The sequence below is a fragment of the Lissotriton helveticus genome, chromosome 7 (assembly GCF_964261635.1).
Source record: "Lissotriton helveticus chromosome 7, aLisHel1.1, whole genome shotgun sequence".
Taxonomy (NCBI): domain Eukaryota; kingdom Metazoa; phylum Chordata; class Amphibia; order Caudata; family Salamandridae; genus Lissotriton; species Lissotriton helveticus.
In genome coordinates, this window is record NC_136068.1 from 472,684,442 (window position 1) to 472,697,613 (window position 13,172).

A 13,172-nucleotide genomic window follows, 5' to 3' on the forward strand; every position below is an offset into this window, starting at 1 on the left:
CTTCTAGGGATGTTTTAGTATAGCCTTTGCATTGTGAAAGTGTTTTTTGAAGCATTTATAGGCCTCCAAAAAGTTTTGCTTAGATTGTACAACAACAGTAGTCTTTGCGTGTGGTGATATTCAAACATGTTATACAAAATTAAAACCAATTGGGGTCTAGACCTTTGGTACCTTCATGGGAAGTTATTACTCCCATTGTATAAAAGACTTGTAGTTTCTGCCTTTCTGGTTACTCCAAAACTAAAGGGGAGCATTGTATCTAAATAAAATACCACGAAAATCATTATCACAACAAACTATAAGATATAATTGTGGTCACTCTTTGGCATTTTTTGTTTATTCGCTAATACCATACTACATTTTCATGATTTCCCAGAGTTTCTTTTCAGGCATTTACATTTTCCTTAATGACTTTCTAAAATGAAGAGATTATTGCAATTGTAATGTTGGATCTGCTGTTCTTTGAGAATTTTCTAATGGAATTTTTAGAGTTAAGCTTTTGTTATTGTCCTTGTCTCAGAACGTTAGATACAGGGATGAGTCTCTTGGGGAGGCATTACATAGCTGCAATAACTGTAGGAAAGACATGGCAAGAATAAACCTCCTTCAGGATTACCTCAGTGTTTCTGAAGTCACCAGATTCTTGTTTGACAGTAATTTGCAATCCTATTGACTAAAATAGCTCATGCCCACAAACTAAAGTGAATTCCTCCTCTTCATGAGAGGAGCTTTGCACTAGGCCCATCTTCCTACAGTCAGTGCCCATGAATGCTCATTGTTTTGTTTAGTAACAATTTTGATAATTTCTGCTTTCCAACCCAGTTTGACTGGTGAGGGAATCTACCTGAAAGAAGGTATCCACCATTGGGGATTGTTTCAGTGCTTAGGTTAATTGTGTAGTGTCAGGTATGTGCTCTATTGGCAAGTGATCTACAACTATTAATGCATTACTTAGTATTGAGGCCCCTGTTAAATGTATTTCTGCAAATGGAACTAATGGGCCAGTAGAAGCAGGCTTGCACAGTTATTTTCTACCCAGTTGTTTTTTCTTGACTTGCTGTGATTTTCAGTTTTTTTTTTATCCTAGGCAAGTTAGGGTGTGTTGTCACAACTCCAAAAAGCATTACAGTAGGTTGCATTGTAAAAGGTTAGGTCCTTTTGAAGGCTTGAAGGTTTTTTGGGACTCTTGAATATAACTTTAGCCTAGCAGTTGTCCGAATCTGTAGCACCAGAATAGTTTGCATTTAGTCGATTGTGTACCCCAGAGCGCACTTGCAGCCTTCATCCTCGGAGGCCTGTATCATTTTATGAAAATGTGTGGTATAGTTTGCGAAATGTGTTTTGGGAGAAGTGTAAATTAGCTTTTTCTCACTGTTTACTCCATGCTCTTAATAGCATCCTCTTCAACTGAAAATAATACTTCAATATTGCATGCTACATTCATTAATGCTGTCTAGAACTTGGTTGGCTTGACAGGTTGAAGTGTGAATTATGTTGCCTAGTGTTTAAAACTGACTACCCTTCTTTATTCCATTATTAAGACGTACACACCTCACTTGTGATGCACATATGTCATGTCCGGCAAGACCACTTGTTTCCAATTCAAAAACTCTTATTGTAACTAGAGACTAAGCGGGGAATGTGCTAAAGTTACTGTATAGGTAGAAAACGACAACTGCCCTATCAAGTAAGGCAGCTGTTATGTTTCTTGATTCCATGTTGCACCAAAGTAGATAAGACTCTCATCCCTGTTCCGCCCTTTATTGGTCAGATATGGCCGATCACGGTCATGAAAGCAACCCTGGAAAAGTGGTGGTGCTATTTCTTCTAAGATTGTCCTGAAGAGTCACTATGTCCAGCGACGTAAGACAAAATAGTACTTAATAGTAATTAACTTAAGGGGCACCCCCAAGACCTCCTTCTGGTGGAAATTGGATTTTTGGTTAGTTTTAGGCAGTGCTGAATTGTAATGAGTATCTCTTGCAATATTACTAAGGTACCCAACTGACACCAAGGCTTCCACGGTTCCTCTATCTCTGTAACACTCCCTCTCACTTTTACCTGCTCCATTGAAAATTGCCTTTGTGAAAATACTTTTTATACTGTTTAATTTATCTTCATTCATTGCCAGCCCGCATTTGCCCCCCATCCCTGTTATCCTCCTGCCCAACCGAAGGAGCTTAAAGGGTCTGTGTGTAGAATTTTTCAAGTTAGTTTTCTAAACGCTGCTCAGGGCACACCGTGACTTTAATGAGATCATGCAGAGGAGCCTTGAGGGGAGAAAAAGCTGGAATTTCAGTTCTGCCAATTGTTTTTTTTTTTATTGCGCTTTCCTCAAATGTTATGCATGTCTTAGTGTGCCTTCCACCTTGTTAGATCACACCTTACTCCTAGCAGTCCTTGGCATGTTCAGAAGCGCATGGCGAACTTTACTCGCCGACTTCCATGCACCAGACAAGTTTTCTCTCCCCTTTTTTGTAAGCCTTTGTATCCGTGACCATCTTCTCCATATTTATACAATGTGTAGATGTGTGTGCGTGTGTGTGCGCGTTTGTGTGTTTATTAGGGGATGTTTTGCTTAGTTTATAGTTTTTATTTTGAAAATTGTACCATTTGGAACTCCTCAGAAATCTACCTCTTCTTCCGTGAAGTGTTTTTAGAATTTTAAGTTTAAATTTGTTTTATTTGTCAGTTTTGAGTTGTTGGATATGAAAAGAACCCAGAAAACTTGAACCTTGTATACTGTAATTTTTATTTCTATGTTTTGACTGTATGTAGCAGACAAAATAAATTCTATCACATGTTTACCTTTCATGTATTGTGTTCTTTGACGCACTAAAATTTTTATTAATTTAGAGTGTCCAGACTCCTTGTAAATAAATGAACAGCAGCCGTGCAATATTCTTACACAAAACGGGGGCCGGCAGAATTTGCCAAAATAGAATGTGTGTATCATGTGTTGCTGCAATACACAAGCTCTGCATACTACTGCTATCTAGTGTTCGGCTTGGATGGTTGCAGGTTGTTTTTCTTCGAAGAAGTCTTTCGAGTCACTCAGTATATGGTGACACTTCCCTTACTTGGCAATGCGCTTAGGCAATGACTCCAGGTTAGATTCTTTTTCCCACCATCTGGTTCGGACATATACTACGTGGCTCCGAGTTCGACACCGTCCTCACACACTTGTTCAAGCCCAACCGGTGAATTGTTCTCGAGAGTGGGTGGGGTAAGTCTTTGTCATCCACATTGCTTGCTGACATTTATTTGATAGACTACAGTAGACTCCCAACAGTCAGGGTCTCTGGCCATCTTCTGGGGTCTCCCGCCTGTCATTGAACGACTTGTTCAATATCTTCTTCATAGAGAATGCACATAGGGTGATATATATTAGTTGCCCTTCCAGAACTTTCCCTAGTGCCATGTGAACAAACCGTCTTGAGGTATGTAATCTATCTGATAGAGACTACTAGCCGCAGATTCCTTAACGTAGAATTCTCCCCAGGCGTGAGACTGGATCCGGAAACTTTTTGCCCAGCCTCCCTGTGCGCCGGGGGTCGGCATCACACGGCTCCGCCTAGGCGTCGCCCGCGTACGTGACGTCAGCGAGGTCACAGAAGTCCCACCCCGGCGCGCCTACGCCAGTTTTTTCAAACGTGGATCTGGTTCATGCTCTGGGCCTGTTTAGGCCTTTCCCTCCTATCCTTCGTGGTGTGGGAAAAGTGTGCAGATGCCTTCGGGCTTTAAGACTTGTTAGTCTTGTGGACGCTTGATGTCAGCGACAGACCCTCACCTCATTTGCATGTGGTGCTTAGGGGAGAATCACAGCTCCACTGATTGCGAGGCGTGCCAGCGGTTGAAGCCGAAGTCGCGGCGGGAACGCCGGATGAAACTTCTTTCGGCTCGCATGTCCAGGTCGGCTTTGTCACCTCGCTCAGCCTCTGCAGAAGGTTTTCGGAGCGGCTGTCGTCGTCCTCATCCCTCTTCTGTGCTGCAAGAGCATTGCTCCCCTGTGGGTAAGTGTTGCAGTTTGTCCGTGAGGGCTGGTTCCCGGCCTGTTGGGGGCGTGGGCTCTCCGCGGGTGATGCGGCCCCACGTATCGTCCCCCTATCCACTGTTTCCTGGTGAGGGGGGCATCGAGAGCCCAGATGGAGGCATATGCAGCGGCTTTGCAGGCCTCACTGGTTCCTCCTCTTCCTCCTTCTCCTCCTGGAACATCAGCGGATCCCTTGCGCGGTGCAAGGCTATCCATGGCGTCGCCAGCGGCTGCGGCGCCGACTGGTTAGGATCTAGGCTTGGAGGATGTGGTGCCGTTGGAGTGCGGTCCTTCGGGGGGTCCCTCCTTCGGCCCATGGCGCCCAGTCTTCATTGCAAACTCCTACGGTAGTCCCTGTGGTGGTGCGGGAGGTCACCAGGGCTCGGGTTGCATCCCCGAGCCCCTCACGGCCCTTTGACAAGGTGATTTTGTCTAAGGCCGAGGTGACTCCGCTACGGCACCGGCAGCTGCTGCCCCTGGCGGCGCCACAGGGGTCGGCGGACCCCCCCTCATCCAGTCATGAGTCGAGGCTGGCTTGGGACCCCTCTTCCCTCCCTGGGTCCCTCTCGTTCCTCCGCGCAGGCGACTGCCTCGTTGGAGGTAGAGGTCCGCGGCGCCACAGGGGTCGGAGGGCCTCTCTTGTCCTCTCGTGGGTCAAGGCTGGCGGGGGACTCGTGGTCGGTCCCCGGGTCTCTCTCTTCCATCCGCGCAGGCGGATACCTCATCGGAGGTCGAGTCGGCCTTGGCGTTGCCGTGGGGGTCAGTGGACCTCTCTCATCCCCCTAAGGGGCGAGGCTGGCGGGGGACTCCTTGTTGCTCTCCGGTTGCTTCTCGTTCCTCAATGCAGGCGGCTGCCTCGTTGGAGGTCGAGCCGGCGCCGTTCCGGCACTGCTCCTTGACCACCTCGGCTCCATCCCAGCCCCGGTCCCTGGCGCTATGTGAAGAGGTGGAGGCCTGTCCGGCGTTTCCCGTTGTGTTGAACGACTACGCACTGCTCCAGTTTGCGGATTGTACAGCACCGGACAGGTGTTAGGACGCGGATTCGTCCTCTGACGTCCCCTCTTTTCCAGAGGTTGCACGCCTGCTGGTGTCGTCCTCACCAGAGACGGGCCGCCGTGTCGTGGCTTTCTTCCCGGTGTCATCAAAAGGCGGCTCCCTGCCGTCGCCACGGTTTTTGCCAGAGGAACCGCAAGTCCCCCACTCTTCGGCACCTCTTTCTCCCTTTCCGGCCTGGCCCTTGCCTACTCCGGCTGGCTTCGGCCGCCTTAGTTTGCAGCAGTCGCCCATGGAGGAGCTGCTTTTTCCACTGTGGGGCTCTACAGAGGCGGTGCGACCTGCGCTCGCGCTGTTTCCATGGCTGTGGGAATTTTGCGCATGGGAGATCCGGCTGCCCATTTCCTCGCGTTGACTTGGGGGGGGCGGGGGGGGTCGGGGGGGATCCGGTGCCCCAACACCTTCTCCATCAACACCCTCCGGTGCTGCGTGACCCGGCGTGTCTATTCCTCCACCCCTCTGCCAGTGGGCCCCTGTTGCGGACCACCTTTACGTCCCTACCGTCGCTGTTGGCTCCACCTTCCCGGAAGGCCCGCTGGCTAGACTCTTGGGGCCTTAACACTTTGTGTGTTGGCTAGTGCCACCTCTTGTTTGTGGTACTCAGCGGAGTCCCTTTGATCTGGAGCTCCTCAGGAGGGTGCTGGTGTTTATTTGCGGCACCATGCGTTAGATGACCGGGAGCTGGCTGCGTTTATCCTTCGCTCAGCTCTGGACTTCTCAGAGGTGATGGGTCATGCAATGGCTTCTTCGGTGGCCCTTCGCCACCAAGCGTGGCTTCGGAACAGTCTGTTCCTAGAATATGTGCGGGAACGGCTGGTGGATCTTCCCTTTGATGGCACCCTTTTGTTCCAGGCCCCGACAGACTCAGCCATCCGGAGGTTCTTGGCAGGGCTTCGGCCTCCTCCTCCCCCTAATCCTCCTCCTTCTTCTCCCCCTCAATGACCGGGTGAGTTGGGCTAGCTCTTGATGATCTTCTTTTTTGGGCGACTCGCCCTCGTTGTTGTAGTTCTATGTGTATTATGGCCACTCAAGCCCTCCTTGTTGAGGTTGTGGTTCTGTTGGCTGCTGGACGCCCCTTCTTTGCTGTGTGTGTTTTTGCCGGATTACCTACCCCAGATTGGCCCTGAGATTAGGCCTTCTGTTTTTCTCTTGGGCTGCTTGATAAGCCTTCTGCGGGGTCTTTTCCCCGTGACTTTTTTCTATTGTCCTCTGCTGCAAAAGTTCTTCCAAAGAGGGTTCCCATGTCTTGGGACTTAACTTACCCTATGTGGGATAGTGGTAGCTGTTATATAGCTTATGCTGTGCTGGGGGGGTTGTGGTCGCCTTCGGGCTTCTGCTCCCCATGGCGTTAATGTACGTTGCAGGTGCAATTTCCACTTTACTGGCTTAGATTGTCTTGGTGGTGCCCCGGGAGTCTTTCTCTGGGCCGCTGCGCTGTGTGCTAGGTCTGACCTGCTGTCTGCGACCTAGCATCGTGGCTCTGGTTCTGTTTCTTGAGTCGTGTGCGCGAACCCCTCGCTGCGGTGTGTCCAGGCTCTTCTTCACCTTCTTGTTCTCTTATCCTGGAGGCTGAGATGGTGTGTTTCTCCTCCTTCCTGGTGTAGCCTGGCCTGTCTTCCGGGGGGCCCGGGGCTGTTCTTCCTGCTTCCAACTGTTTTCTTGCTGTCGGTGCCGTTCTGTCTGGTCCGTTGCCTTCTGACTGTGGTGGGCTCGCCTTCTTTTCCCTCGTTTCCTTGGGCCCTCTCGGTTGTTCTTTTCCTCTTCCTTGCCCTGGCATTGGTTGGAGGTTCTGTTGCCTTGTAGGGGCGTGGAGTGCTTCTGCCCCCCCTGGCTTGCCCTTGGTTCATCTATTGATGGTGAACAGACTATTTATTTCAAACCCCCCCCCCCCCCTTGCCTGGGGGGGTGAGGCTTTCGCCTGCCTGTTGGACCAGTCCCCTGTGGGACCCTCTGTTATGTCCAGGATGTTGGGGTCCTTTCGCAGACCCTCCTTCCCCGGGGTTATGGCTAGGGTATCGATTCTACGTTAAGGAATCTGCGGCTTGTAGTCTCTATCAGATGTACGAGTTACTTACCTTCGGTAATGCTGTATCTGGTAGAGACAATTCTAGCCGCAGATTCCTTCACAGCCTGCCCTTCATCCCCGTTCTGCGTGGACCTTTCGCTTGGTCTTCTGCACTCGCTCCCGGAGGGTGGCTTCGTCTCCTGTGGGTGCATTCCTTGTCCGTTTGACAGGCTGTTTGTCTTGTTTCTTGTTCCTTCTTCCTCTGTTGGCGCTTTGGAGGATGGATCTAGGGGTACTCCTCTGCCCCTCTGTTCAGGTTGTTCCAGAGTTGAGGCTTGCCTTTCCTCTCGTCCCTTCTCTCCCTCCCTCCCTCCCTCTTTACTAAGGGTCCTGGGGCCTCTGCTGCCCTCTGAGTTGGGGTCACCCGGTCGTGCCTTTGCCCCTTGGCGGGTTGTCGCACTCTGTGCAGGGGTTGCCTTGGAGGTTGTCGTTCCCTGTTTGTCTTGGAACTGGTACCCCATCGTTATTCTTGGTTGGGGTTGTGGCCCTGTTGCATGTTGTGACATTTTGCTTATGTTCCTTGTCTCAAGGTAGGGGGACTGTCTACATGCTGGCAGGGTGGCTGCTCAGGGCTGTGCTCTGCTCTTTCTTCTTTCCCTGTCTTTGGGTACTGCAGTGTTGACACTGCTCTTTATGGTGTTGTTTGTCACCTTTCCCTTTTTCTGCTCTTTCGCACACTGTTCCCATACTCCCACAGTTTTTATCTGATGGCTCCGCGTTGTGGCGCAGAAAAGTTCTCCAAAGAAAACTGACATAGGTGCGCCGGGGTGGGACTTATATGACCTCGCTGACGTCACGTACGCGGGCAACTCCTGGGCGAAGCCACGTGATGCCATCCCACTGGCACGCAGGAATGCTGGGCAAAAAGTTTCCGGATCCAGCCTCACACCTGGCGACAATTCTACGTTGAGGAATCTGCGGCTAGAATCATCTCTACCACATACATCATTACCAAAGGTAAGTAACTCATACTTCACTTCCCCAACCACACTGTGTGAGGCGTGCCGTACCTTCCGCTTGAAGAAAACTCTTTGGTATCGACGAAAAAGAAGGGGTACATCAGAGGATGCAGCTGGGGAACTTTCAGTGATGCCCATCATCTTCATGTAAAATCCCTCACCAGACATAGATGAAGTTAAAGATGCCAGTCCGTAAGGCATCCAACCCCACAAGCCTTCGCCTAGCGCAGTGGAAACATTCTTTTTTGCATTACCGTAGTACCCCAGCTTGCATCATATGTGCACACTGCAACAGTGTCTTTCAGCCAATGATGACTGGTGGTGGGTCAAATGGAGGATCTTTCTCTGGTAAAATCCAGCGCTCTTCACTCCCTGAAGTGGTGGAACAACCCTAATCTGGTGCTTGGCAAGCCTTTTCTAGATCTGATTTTGCAAGTCGTCATTATCAAGGACGCCTCTCAAGCTGACTGAGGACGCACTTCAGCCAAACAGTGTGGGCCTCTCATCAACAGGATGCCAAATCAACCATCTTTAACTTCCAACGTACACCTCACCGTCAAAACCTTTGTTTTGCTCATTCCGGGCAAAGTAGTCCTCATCAAGACGGACAGCATGACTGCTATGTATTACCTACAGAAACAGGGTGGCCCTCTCTCTGACTCTCTCCCTGCTGGCATTGAACACCTGGCAATGTTTATGCAACCACCACTTTCACCTGATGGCAGAGTACCATCAACTGGTGGAACAACCTTGGGAATCTGTTTAGCAGAACACATCAACACCTCCATGATTAGGCACTCCACAAGTCTTGCTCCAGTTTTTTCGGTGCTAATGCACTCCACAGATAGACCTATTTTCCACCTCCAAAAACACAAAATGACCAAGCTTTGCTTCTTGATACGACAGTCCATGGGCAATGAACTATGAATGGAGTGGTCAGAGATATTTGTTTAAACCTTTCCTCCTCTTTCATGCCTTCTGTTTGTGATATGTTTGATTTGACAAACATCTGAGACTCTCATCCTCGTAGCCCCCACCAGAGCCAGACATCCTTGGTATTAACTACTCCTCGATGTCAGTCTGTCGCCTCAATCTTCTCACCAGAAGCCAAAGGCAGAACGGGCATTTGGACCCCAAGCAGCTCAATCTAGTGTCACACATAGTCCGAGTACTCCCTAATGTTAAAGAAAAAGTCAATAATCCAGTCCAATGCTATTTATGAGTTTTCATACCAGTCTTTGAATTCAATCCACAGTCTTCTTGCAAACTTTAAGCCCACGTTTCTTGACATCGACATAAGCCAACATGTTTTGTTGCTATACCATATTCTCCTCCGGCTTCATCAGGGGTATAAACAAGTATAACACAAATCAAATACTTGTTCATAACCAAGTACTAATGATGCTGCTACCAACTCAACAATATGGTGAACAAGCACGAAACATAAATTATTTGTAAACCATTAATAACCTGGAAATTCCCAATTGCACATATGAATACTTAAATCATCTGAACCAAATCCAATTTAATTTTTTTCAAAATAAACGATTGACATGCTGTAGTAAAACCAAAGTGACTGACCTCAACTTGTGTTTCCATCTACGTATACGTGTAGAAAATCTATAAAACACCCAAGTGAATAAAGTGCATGTGCTCAAATAAACAGAGGAAACCGTAATATTGATAGTGCTATTTCTGTATCCACATCTCCTCTAAAAACATACGATTAATATTAATCCAACTAGTCACAAAAAGTAGGGAGTTTGAAGGCCCATCATATATCCAAAACACTTTACCTAATCCTATATTCAAATAAATGGTTGATTCTTATTTCACGTATAGTAGTGGGAATAGTGTTCCAACATAACCTGTAAATCATATGATCATGAAAACACTATCCGCTGCTCATGTAGGAACAGTTTAATTGCACCTAATCAAATGTTGCATATTATTATACCCAGGGTCTCTTTATGAAAGAAAGTATCTGCAAACAGTATGTACATTGATTTCAATACTAAACAACTGCTCAACACTATTCGTAGCTGATCAGGTCAGTAATAATACATCAAATCTGGGTAGCAAAAAGAACAAATAGCAAGCGGTTCTCTAAGAAAAATCCATAGAATCTCAATGACCTACAATTTGAAGACCTGGCGGAAGAGAACTCTGTCCAAGCCACATACAAATCTGGCATTACAGGCAGGTGTCATGTATATACAGCCATCATACTTAAAAACAGGCTTAGTCACCTAAGATATATTATGCAATGGCCATTTTACTAATCTGAGATCTTAAACGAACTCTGTTATTTTGAACCAATACATCCCTTTCTCCCAGATCTGAATTACAGTAACAAAAATTACCTCAGTGTTATCAACAATTTAAGTAAGTCACGGATATTACCCTGTAATACACACACCAAATTACAATACCACTGTAGCACATACCAGATTTTCAAAAAAAAATTGTGTGGGAGTTTACTTTTGTAAAACTATTTGATCATTTGGTAAAACGGGATAGCCAGAGTACGAGAAATAAGTTTACTTCTGTAGAAAGTTGGAGTACTACTCTGCCCTGCAATATTTCTAGTAGTGAAATTGATGATGCAGCAGAAGGCACCTCCAATCAGAGTAGAGTTGATACTTTTTTAAAGTAGGTTATACGAATCAGGATGGCAAATCAAGATATGAATTCCAGACCCAGGACAAACAACACAGAAAAACGAGCATTTACAATGCAACTGTCTCGCCTTTGCAAAAGTTAGAGCTATTGGCATTGAAAATGACAAACTTTTTATTTATGTGCTGGTTTTGAAGTGAGGGACGGGAGTGCCTGTGAAGCGCGGCATGTTGTGGAGGGTGTGTGAGGGACGGTAATGTCTGTGAAGTGCGGCCTGTTGTGCAGGGCGCGTGAGGGACGGTAGTGTCTGTGAAGTGCGGCCTGTTGTGGAGGGTGCGTGAGGGACGGGAGTGTCTGTGAAGCGCAGCCTTTAGTGCAAGGCACGTGAGGGACGGGAGTGCCTGTGAAGAGCGGCCTGTTGTGGAGGGTGCTTGAGGGACGGGAATGCCTGTGAAGCGCGGCCTGTTGTGGAGGGTGCGTGAAGGACGAGAGTGTCTGTGAAGCATGGCCTGTTGTGCAGAGCGCGTGAGGGACGGTAGTGTCTGTGAAGTGCGGCCTGCTGTGGAGGGTGCTTGAGGGACGGGAATGCCTGTGAAGCGCGGCCTTTTGTGGAGGGTGCGTGAAGGACGGGAGTGTCTGTGAAGCTTGGCCTGTTGTGCAGATCGCGTGAGGGACGGTAGTGTCTGTGAAGTGCGGCCTGTTGTGGAGGGTGCGTGAGGGACGGGAGTGTCTGTGAAGCGCAGCCTTTTGTGCAAGGCACGTGAGGGACGGGAGTGCCTGTGAAGAGCGGCCTGTTGTGGAGGGTGCGTGAGCGACGGTAGTGTCTGTGAAGTGCAGAGGGTGCATGAGGGACTGGAGTGCCTGTGAAGCACGGCCTGTTGTGGAGGGTGCGTGAGGGACGGGAGTGCCTGTGAAGCGCAGCCTGTTGTGGAGGGTGTGTGAGCGACGGTAGTGTCTGTGAAGTGCAGAGGGTGCATGAGGGACTGGAGTGCCTGTGAAGCACGGCCTGTTGTGGAGGGTGCGTGAGGGTCGGGAGTGCCTATGAAGCGGGGCCTGTTATGGAGGGTGCGTGAGGGACGGTAGTGTCTGTGAAGTGCGGCCTGTTGTGCAGGGCGCGTGAGGGACGGTAGTGTCTTTGAAGTGCGGAGGGTGTGTGAGGGACTGGAGTGCCTGTGAAGAGCGGCCTGTGGTGGAGGGTGCGTGAGGGACAGGTGTGCCTGTGAAGCGCGGCCTGTTGTGGAGGGTGTGTGAGGGACGGGAGTGCCTGTGAAGCGCGGCCTGTTGTGGTGAGTGCGTGAGGGACGGGAGTGCCTGGGAAGCCAGGCCTGTTGTGCAGAGCGCGTGAGGGACGGTAGTATCTGTGAAGTGTGTTGGGTGCATGAGGAACGGGAGTGCCTGTGAAGCGCGGCCTGTTGTGGAGGGTGCGTGAGGGACCAGAGTGCCTGTGAAGCGCGCCTGTTGTGCTGGGAATGGGGATGTATGAGCGTGCGACCGTCCGTCCTGGCCACTCCAGTGGCCCTGCATACACAATGGAGTGACTGGAGGAGGCGATAAAACCCGGGGCCAAGGTGAATAATTGCAGCACCAGTGTGTTGGCGGAGACACAACCCTAGTCTCACGCTTGCCCCATAACTGACATTTAAACGTGTTTGTTCCCTCCCTGCTGGATCGCGCCCAGCCATGTATGCCCCAATCTGTCAGAGGCAGGGGCAGCCAGCCCTAACATGCACTGCTAGTGCCTCACGCGGCTTCTTTTTTGTTTTGCACTCCAATGATTTTTTATTATTAGACATACCATTTAACTAGGAACTGTGAAGTACGGGGGGGGGCAAAAGGCGCAAAAGTGCATAACAGCTGCCGCTCATGCTAGTCACACTAGCCACTTGCTTGTCCCAAAGGCCCCGCAGCGCACGGCACTTTCCCAAATGGACATCCGCCCATTTGGAATCCGGCTAACGAAAACATTGGGCAATAGCTAAAACGAACAAGCCCACTCAGAGCACGGAGAAGGGGACACCAGAAATGTTCCTAATGCGCTGAAAACGAAACGGTAAGACTGACCAGAAAGTGCAGCAATGTCCCTTACTCTACCAGCGGGAAGCGACTGGGCAACTGTGCCACGATTCACACCACCACGCCCATCTGCCACAGAAGTCGGGAGCCGATGCGGCTCAGGCCCTCCGGACTGGGTCCGTATTCCACCGACCGCTAACAATCTCCCCCCAAAAGCCATGGGAAGGGGGGAGGCAAGGGGTATCCGGCCCCAAAGATCGCGCCACAACCAGTCTGCTCCCCCAGGTTCCAAGGTGGGGGGGGGGAGCGGCAGACGACTACTCCGGCTACCAACGGCGGGATGTAAAGCCCTGCAACACAGCCTCAATGGGCGAGAAAAACCGACCCAAATGGCCCAGAGTCACCTCAGTAAGCACTGCCTCCTGAACCA